The 9,993-nt window shown below is 33.2% G+C and overlaps 1 protein-coding gene across 1 annotated transcript in view; it reads left to right on the top strand.

Moving 5' to 3' along the window:
* Window positions 1–9,993, top strand: part of LOC108693470 (RNA pseudouridylate synthase domain-containing protein 2-like) — a 120,583-nt gene that overhangs the window by 102,460 nt on the left and 8,130 nt on the right. The gene's annotated exons all lie outside the window — the stretch shown is intronic.

The raw sequence follows: 9,993 nt of genomic DNA, 5'->3' as shown, positions 1-9,993 counted from the left end.
ATACATTATATTAACATTATTATATTTTATTTTACTTATTAAAACAGATAATAAATTTAAGCTAATTGTTTATGTTAATATACATAAATAATTATTTCAATTATATTTATTTTAAAGTACAATCATAATACAACGTTCTCAGCGCCAATACAGGGCACATTATATTATAGGGACAAGCTTAAAATCTTGCGGTACGTATTACTGGATTCACATAAATTCCTCATATCTTTCGAAAACTATTTAAAATACTTTAATACTCAAAAATTAAAATATTATCTTCAGTATCGTAAGCATTAATTTAACTTAACAAAAAAAAATTTTTTTTTTTTATTTATTTGTGCTAGTTTTCTTTATGACTTATCAAAATACAAAAGCACACTAATAAGGACAGGCACAGTAATTAGGACTGTTATCTTATTTGTTAAAATAATAAAATTTAATGCGGAATTCATCGTGTTGTAAAAGACTGGAAAATCATATGTATACTGGCGAATTCATGGGAGGGAGAGAGGGAGGGGAGCATGACTTCTCTTGAAGTTTTCTTTTTTAAAAATATTTATAGCACAAAGTGTTATATATATTTTTAATATTTTTGAAATGCTTAATTATAATTTTAATATTCTAAAAATATAATTTAATTTAAGGAACTCTTAGATAAAAAATGTAGATTTTATTATGTTATTCTTCTTTTGTATTAATATAATTTTAACGTTAATATAATTTAAACGTTTTATAAATTATACATTTCAATAATACTTTTTCAATGTAATAATTTAAATAATAATTTAATATTCTATTTTGACTTTAAAAAAATTTCGCTTACGGTGCTCTTTCTGGATCTACTGATGATGCTTAACTGATAGTTAGGCATCAAGATTCGCTTTGAATAGGATTTGAAAACAGGATTTTTTCTTTTATTGAAGTTGTATCATCGAATTTTATGACAATAGGATAAATCTTATCGATTTACGCGTAAAATACAATCAAATATATTTAGGTTATATCATGTTATTGCTAACAATGCTAATAGAGAAACAAAGTGACAACTATTACACGAAAATTTTGTTTAAATTAATGTTTAACATGATACGACTAATACGTTTAAATCAATGTTTAACGCGATATGGCTATGAATACATAACTGTATGCACTGTATTATAATATTTTTTGAGAACGATCTAGGCCAAATAACGAAGTAACCTAACTCCTCTCGGATCTTGACAGTTTCGAACTGCAATTAACTCTGCCACGTTCCCTCACGGTCCTTTATGTCAATCGGCCTTGTTCCTTACGTAGTAAGGCCGCTCATGTCGGATTCGGGCCGAGCTCGTGTCTAAATTCCAAGTGTTCCCGGAGTGTGTCTCGAGAGCGCATTCCGTCGTGACAAGACCCCGGCATTCGCCTGCAATCCGGCGGAATTAACGATCTACCTGCTTGCCGCTGAACTTTGCTGGGCGGTTTATCCTGTGGTCTGATCGCTCGATAATCGTTTTATGTCTGCGCGATCTTTTGTGCCTTTGGGAAATTTAACCGCGGAATCGACCTGTCTGTTTGGACCTAAACGAAGCGAAATCGCGCGATGCTACTTCAGAAAGTAGCTAATGAGTTCTGGGAAAAATCATTTCTCGAGAGATAATCGAATGATTTCGCGGATAATCGGGAATTGTGGAAATAAAGAGGAGCCGCAGATTCTATGAATATAAAATAAAATTGTGTATGTGTATATATATATATATATAGAGTTTAATAACAACGAAAAATAAAGATTAATTGCATCAAAATTTAACTAAATATTCAATAAACCGCAAGTGAGAGAAAAATTCTATGCGGTTTGTGTGCTAAAATTTAACAAAGTAAATTATAGAAAATGAAGTATAGTCAAATAAAAGCTGTCGTTATAATGATTATATTCAATCATGTGTAAAGATAATGTTGTTCAACTTTAATAGATCTATTTTTAATATATCTATTCTACATAATGTCTGGAATTTAAATATCTTTAGGAGCGTGTAGAGGAGCGATAAACTAACTAAGAAAAAAAGTTCTGTAGAAATATACTCGTTTTTACTTCAGTTTGAAGAAAATCATAAAAGACAAAACGTAGTTGCTTCGTTCTTGCACTGCCTCTGAAGTATTATCGTACACGTCACTAAAATCATACATGAAAACAATAATAATTCCGTTTTCAGGTGAAAACTTTTTTATTTATTTTTGTCTAGTGGGACCTTTTTTTTACCCGATAGATTAGATTAAATGCAGCCAGATAGACAGATTTTTTGGAGACTGACTTCTTTGATTATTTAGAAACATCCACTTGCAGCAACGGATTAAAATATGGTTTTAACTCGATGGACATCCTTATTATGGCAGAACTACTCGAGCTTGGCTAGACAGACATTTTCCAATGATGGATTAGATATGAAGGAGTAGTATCTTGGTTATCTTGTTCATCTGATCTAATACCACTGGATTTCTTTGTATGGAGGTCCTGAAGTAGGAAGTTTATTCGTTGTCAATCAACTCAAAAGAATAATTGAGAAATCGAAGCTGCAATACACCAAATATCACCAGATCAGTGTTTAGCTGCAACACGAGTTGTCCATATTAGATGTATTGCTGCAAGAGGCCAACATTTTGAACAATATTTACATTAAGCAAGTGAATAAATACAACGTGAATAAGTAATGAGAAAGTATAAAAATGAAAACTACGTTTTATTTTTTTTGCGATTTTCTCCAAAATGAAGTAAAAACGAGCATATCTCTACAGAACTTTTTTCTTAGTTTATCGATCCCCTACACATCCCGAAGTTTTGACATTTAAATTCCAGACACTTTGTATATCCAGAACTATTTAAAAAGCCTTTTTATATTAATTATATCATTATAAACACGGAAAGAACGATTTTGCTGAAATATCTAAATATTTAGATAGATATAAATCTGAAAATAATTTTGTTAGAAAATAATTATTACACCAAAATAATTACTAAGGAAATTTAGTATAATGAGCAACGCTGCAAAAAGTTGTGGTCAAGGTATTCCAACAACCAGCTTAAGTTATTTTGATGGTTCAATAAAATTATTTTTAGATCTATTATCTAACTTATATTATCTAACTTTTTTAAATACTTTACTAAAACCTTTCTTTTCATGTACAATATCAATAATTGAAGCATTATACTTATATGTTTTTGGAATAAAATATTTCTAGTCGAATCATTTATTAGGTATAGATAATGGTTACAGTTTTTGTTGATAATGGTTATAGTTGAATCGCAATATGAAGCATTAGTATTAACTGAGATAATAGAACTGAATATAATGGATCTGAATAGCTTGGAAGATCTTGCGGGAAGTCGCCGACTAGACAATTAACTATAATACCAACATAAGTTCATCTGTCATAGTTGGTCGATCTGTTTCTCGATAATCATGTTATTCATTAGATGAGCATTCATCTTGATGGAACTTGATAGTTTGCGTGGTTGATTTTGAACAGTCACTAGCTGCGGTTTCTACGATAAGCAGAGATCGCTTTGACACATTAAAGCGTATTGAACCGAATCGATGTTTCATGTATGAAACTGTTACTGACTCTATAACTGAAGGTTGAAATATGTACCAGTTACATCGATTCTCGATAAAAGCCTCCGATTTTATTGAATACATTGTTAAGTGAAAAGACAACTGAGAAGCAATTTTGTGATAGAGACATTAAAATTGTAATGAGGCGGGATAATTAATATATAATTGTCTGAAAATTAATATGCAACTGTCTGGCATTAACATTGAACAGATATTTCTCTTGTAGTTTCTTTAAAATTCTTCGTATTACAAAATGGAAATTGAGCTTATAGCAAAAATCGACAGATTAATCCGATGTTTTATTGAAGGCTAATCTGGCGACAACTAATGATGACTCGTTACGTAAAAGTTGTTCGTCGGTGAATTCCCACGGTGACTCGCGCTGATTTCGTTAGAATATAGTTACCATAAATTTAACTGTGTCGGCGAAATCTCCTTGGAGAGAAGTGACTTCGTTTCGAAACACAGAGTGATACAATTACAGGCGGAGTCAGATGTTGTTTCCCTTCGCTATTTGTCCTTATGATCGGTCGGACAGGGCCAACAGCGGAACGTGATTACATTCATATATTAATTACGTGAATTATGTATGTATTAATTAGAATGCACGGAGGGTCCACGGCGACTGCGTATCACGACCACGTAACATGACGCGTAGCATTCTCTTGCACGTTACGTATCATTGATGCTGTTACATTGAAATTATGCGCCCTGAAATTTTAATGTCGCAAGCTCTCTAGTTTGCCACACCCCAGTATGTGCAGATTGCATGCACGAGCTCTATTACGTTACAAATTTTTTTGACAAGAATGAGTGGATGCGTAAATGCACACAAATGACCGCGCAAAATCGAAATTAAATACACTGAGAAAAAGTTTTTATATAAACATACATTTATAAACATATATTATATCGGACTTAAATACATACACATTCTCTAACGAAAGAAATAAAAACAATTAAATTATTAATTTAGTCAAATGAACAATTTTTTCTCTCAGTGTAATTAAAAAAATTTTGTATCCTTCCGCATTATAAAATAGAGATAAACGAATTATGCAAATAAATTGCATAAGCGAAATGCATCAATGTGATTAATGTGATTGCAAAAGTAAAATCAATATTATTCGGTCATAATATAGGACTATAAACAGAAATGTTTATATATATAGAAAAAAATATGTGTACATTACATACCGCATATATTTCTATAATATATGCATTTCTATTTACAATAATGTAAATTTCTCTATACATTATTTGACATTGTCAATAGTGTGGGGAAAAATAAAATATAATGAAGCTATCCTGACACGTTTGAAATGTATATTTAAGTAAACTGACATAGCATATGATACGCATAAAATTAAAAATCAGCAAAATAAACATTCGTTTTAAGCGGAAAATATCGGACACTCGTGCATCAACGTCGGGTATGCGCGCGAGCAAAGTCAATATTATTCGATTCATATATAGAACTATCTACACAACTGTGTGCGCGGAGTACCGAAATTTCCCAAAATTCATTCATTACCAAATAATTTTCTGTACGCTTCCTCGATTTCGTCGAGTTTACGATTTATTCGCAACCAGGCGTGTTGCAGCCATGGAAAATGCCCGACGAAAACACATGAGAGCGTAAGCGCTGTAATAATCATTCAGCAGGCTTTCCCGCGTGACCCGATGGTACAATTAACGCGTCTATATCTCTCGTCCGTGACGAAGCAGTGGGAAAGGCAACACGCGTGCGATAACGCATCGTGTGCCACATGCATTCTGGTTAATTGTTCAAAACCTCGTCTAATGATTCTATGTGTAACGAGATCGGTTCAGCGCATGCGATCTTTTTGTTCGCAACTTTTCAATCGCGATCGATCGCGTGTGTAAATTAATTTTTTAATGGCAAGATGGATTTTTAATTGGGGTTGAATCTGGATTTACTCTTTTTCCTTCAATTAATGTAAAAAATGGATAAAAAAGTAAATAACAATATGCAAAACTACATCCTCTGTTTTTGTAATCTCTGTTTCTGTAAATGAAAAAAGTGTCAAGTTATTAACTGATTTTAAATATTTGCAGTATATTATTAAATTCATTATGTTAAATTATATCCAATTTGAATTATTTTTAATTATTTCACTCATTATTTACAGGCCGCCACTCGTTAATTTAACTACAACTATTATGTAACAATTCAAGAAATTGTATTAATTTGATTAAATTCAATTCATTATGTATTAATACGAATTCTGAAACTAATAGAAAGGAATTGACTTATATTTTGATATACATGAAAATTAAAATGTTATTTAATTCAAGAGTTATTATTGCTCTTTTGTATATAAATTCATTAAGAGAGATAAATCGAGAAATAAACCTACTTTTTTTATCAAAGCGATCTTAGTGTTTAAATATTTCAGAGAGTAAATTTATATATCCAATTCTGTAAATCGCCAAAATTTTTTTTAATCTTGAAATACAATCATGAACAGAACTGGAGTAGTTATACCCTTTTGATATTTAACGGTAAAACAATCAATTGATATTTAATGGTAAAACAATCAATTTTTTAACTGATGAAATCGTGGTCGATCCCATTCGATCTTTGCCGTTAGGGAATTATTTAACGCAGAAAAATGTGTCGATGTCAAAAAGATGTAAAGCATCATCGATCATCCTTAAGTCTACGGATTAAACCGCAGGCGTTTTCGCAATTTTGTTTATTGCGGCTGACCGCCAAAAATAAATTCCGTAGGCCGTCACCGCTGTTTCCCTTGTCGACTAACGAACAATAATCCTCCGTATTTTTTGGATCTGCAATAATTTATTGTCACGCTTTTGCATCGCCGTTCGATGCTATCTGTACCAATGATATTCTCAGCTCGCGTATATCTCGCAGTCGCACGGAGATGTGTGTGTGTGTGTGTGTGTGTGTGTGTGTGTGTGTGTGTGTGTGTGTGTATGTGTATGTGTGTGTGTGTGTGTCACTGCGGTATGTGACCCGCGTTAAATTTGGAAGGTGCACTCAGGACGTCGCCGTTCTGCCGACGAGTGGCACGCAAACCGATTGTTACGTCGTTGCACCTTTCGAATGTCACGCGAGAAAGGACGGCGAGACGGATAGGCGAAAAACTATGGCACGCGACATTTTAATGGATATAGTATTCTTAACCCGAAAAGGCTTTTAGAAAAATGATAGAATTTCAGATGAAAAAAGACAGTAGTATATGTAACTTCTATTAAATAATTTAGTTCGAGATACGAAAAATAAATATTTATGTACTTTGTCTACATTACGTAAATTGTTATTCTGTTGATTCTACTTTCCGTGATACTACATATTGTTATCTCGGTTAGGTATTCAGTTTGACAAATAAAGGAAATTCGAGTTTGTTAAAATTAATGGGAAACGAGCGACAGAGAGTAGAATCTGAAAGCGGTAGAGCACCTGAAATAGTTGCTAGTGTTACTAAAGATAGGATAAGAGAAGCGTTACACTTCGCGAACGCATCGTGTGTTATCCGACGCCATCTCAACGGAATATATATGATGTAATGTTCTCTTCATGTGACACGCTTCGAAATTCCGTCGTGAACTTTGAAGGTTCTACGGCGCGTTTGTGTATGTATGCACAACGTAGATACTTTGAAAGTGGCGAACCCGAAATGTTGGAGCAGAAATGTGATTTACGAGACGGAAGCGATTTATTGCTTTTCGTTGTGAGGTTGCATAATATCGTGTCAGCCAATTGGAAGATAGAAGTTACTTTCTCGGTTTCGGTATATGTATTTCGGCTCTCTCGCTGCGCGAAACATGAATTATTTTCCCTTAAGAAAACCCGAGGACATGGAACAGAAGACTATGTCGAATGAAACTGTAAGAGGCTTCTCGATTATGTGTCTCAGGATAAGTATACATGTGTATCTATCGTGATGGTTTTTAATGATTTCTACCTTGCACGGAAAGAATGATTTCGCTAATTATCTAAAAATTGAGCTAGATACAAATCTGAAAATAATTTTATTGAACAATTAAAATAATTATGTACACTGTTAAATTTATAATGCCAAGTTCCACCCAATCTGAGTTACTTTTAATCGTTTCTATAGGTCGCTATTGTTCTCTCCTAATATATCGTTCATTTGACTGAAACGATAGAGTTAAACAAATGTAAATAAATTCATGTTTGTAGTTAATTTCAAAGTAAACATCATTCACATTAACGTACGGATTTAGTAAATAATAAATTAAGTTTGAGCGAAATTTAATACATTTTCTTGAGTTAAACAATTTAACTAAAAAAACTAAGAAAATATATTAATTTCGCTCAAACTTATAGTAAATAATAATTTATTATTTACTAAATCCGTACATTTACTTTGAAATTAATTACAACAATTTATTTACATTTTAATACACATGGAGGTTAAAAATAAAGAAATGTTATTTAAATCAAGAGATCGAGTTATTATTCCTTTTTTGATATCTATACTGTTCAATCTAGAGTATCAAATTTAATTTAATTTAGTCTTTACTCCTATAATCCATTTAATATATCGCTATTTTATATTAAATTATATTAAGTAGAAGTAGTAACATAAATTTGACATTAGATTTAACGGATATCAAACAAGGAATAATGATAATTAAGTTAAATAACATTTTGTTATTTTTAACCTCCATATGTGTTAAAATGTAAATCAATCCATTTATAATTACACTATAGATATATTTAACAGTGTGACAGTGTAGGAAATGCGAGTATGAGAAATGCTGCAAGAAATTTTAACATTAGCAATCAACTTCAGCATTCTATATACTTTGACAGTCCAATAAAATTATTTTCTGAATCATTTAGCTATATTTTTTTAGGATTTAGTTGAATTATTCAACTGCATTTAGTTGAATTTTTTAATACTTCAGAAAAACGTTCTTTCCTTGTGCGCTTGAAAAAGAAAATAGAACAAGATATTTGTGCATAATCGATAGAGCAATGCTAAAAGATTAGTATAGTGCGTGACTAACACACGTGGTTTTTTTTGTAAATGTAATGCACGCAATAATGACAAAAAAATATAACGAGAAGTTAATGAATAATCGCGTTCCATTATTTAAACTATGGATGATTATATTAATCGCTGAAGAAGTGCAATTTCATGTTTCCGAGGAATAAACTTTTCCGCTTAGTTGTGAAATGCCATTATATAAATTCGTCCTCGATCTACTTTTATGATTTAATAACATCTTTCGTGATCTTAGAACGTCACTACATCTACACGATTTCGCTAGGTCCATTCTGGTTGCGATTCGCGTGAGAATGGACCTAACGACGCATCGATTCGCGATTAGTTTTCGAGAGGTACGCGTCGGCCCTCCGGGATTTTCACCGCGGTGTAGGTGGTGTCGTAATTTATAAAGTTTACGAACGTCTTGCTAGCCGAATTGAATTCTGTTGTCATGTGTTTTCTCCGATATTCGCAGCTATCCGGCCTTCATCGCAAACCCCCATTTATCGTGAACGAGGCACTTTGCAAAGACGGGAAAAGATTTTGCAAATCCAATCTCAATACGCCGAAGGCTCTCCTTTCTCTTCTTCTTTCTTTCCTTTCTCTCTCTCTCTCTCTCTCTCTCTCTCTCTCTCTCTCTCTTTCTCTCCCTTTCCATCGTATTTGTTTTTTTCTCTTTGCTGAGGTTTCCTTATTGTTCGCGTAGAGAGAATGCACACGTGCATAGGACACGTAGTGGGTGTGACCATAGTTTTGCGGAGTGGAAATGCATTAGGTAGATGGAATTCGTAATTGGAGCCGCCGCATGCACGTGCATTCACCTGCCATATTTATTTCTTTTCTTTTTTTCGTTTTTTTTTCCGCCTTTCCGCCTTCATTCTGGTTCTTCTCACTTCGCGGAACGCCCTTCATACGTTTACCTTAACGTTAGATAAAAGCGCAGCTTTATACATATTTTCGCGACGCTATTCTCGACCTGTTGGCTCCTCGCGCGAGTATTTTTGCACGCGTACATGTATGCGTAGAAACGCAGTCGGCACGATGGCACGATTTTTCTGCCTTTTGCGGTCGGACGATGTATGCAATCAATTCGCACGTGAATAGAATCGCGAAAAAGCGTAACATGCGTGCGGGCGTGGCGTTGACTGCCGATTGCCAACAATGAATCGCGATAAACCGATCGCTTATCAATTGGAGATCATTCACTGTTTCTCCTCGATATTACAGTAATTATCTACAATGTCGAACTTAATTGTCGGTTAACAATCTGAAGCGGTCGACAGTATTTCCACGGGTATATTATCCAAAGACATTGATTGTATTTAGTACCATTTACTGAATGCTCAGTAAGCCAGAAAGGAATTAATTTGTTTATTTATTATAATATTTGTAATATAGAT

Source organism: Atta colombica, unplaced genomic scaffold, assembly GCF_001594045.1.
Source record: "Atta colombica isolate Treedump-2 unplaced genomic scaffold, Acol1.0 scaffold9, whole genome shotgun sequence".
NCBI classification, from domain to species: domain Eukaryota; kingdom Metazoa; phylum Arthropoda; class Insecta; order Hymenoptera; family Formicidae; genus Atta; species Atta colombica.
Note: the sequence above shows the minus strand (reverse complement) of the source record. Positions and strands in the feature narration are given on the sequence as shown.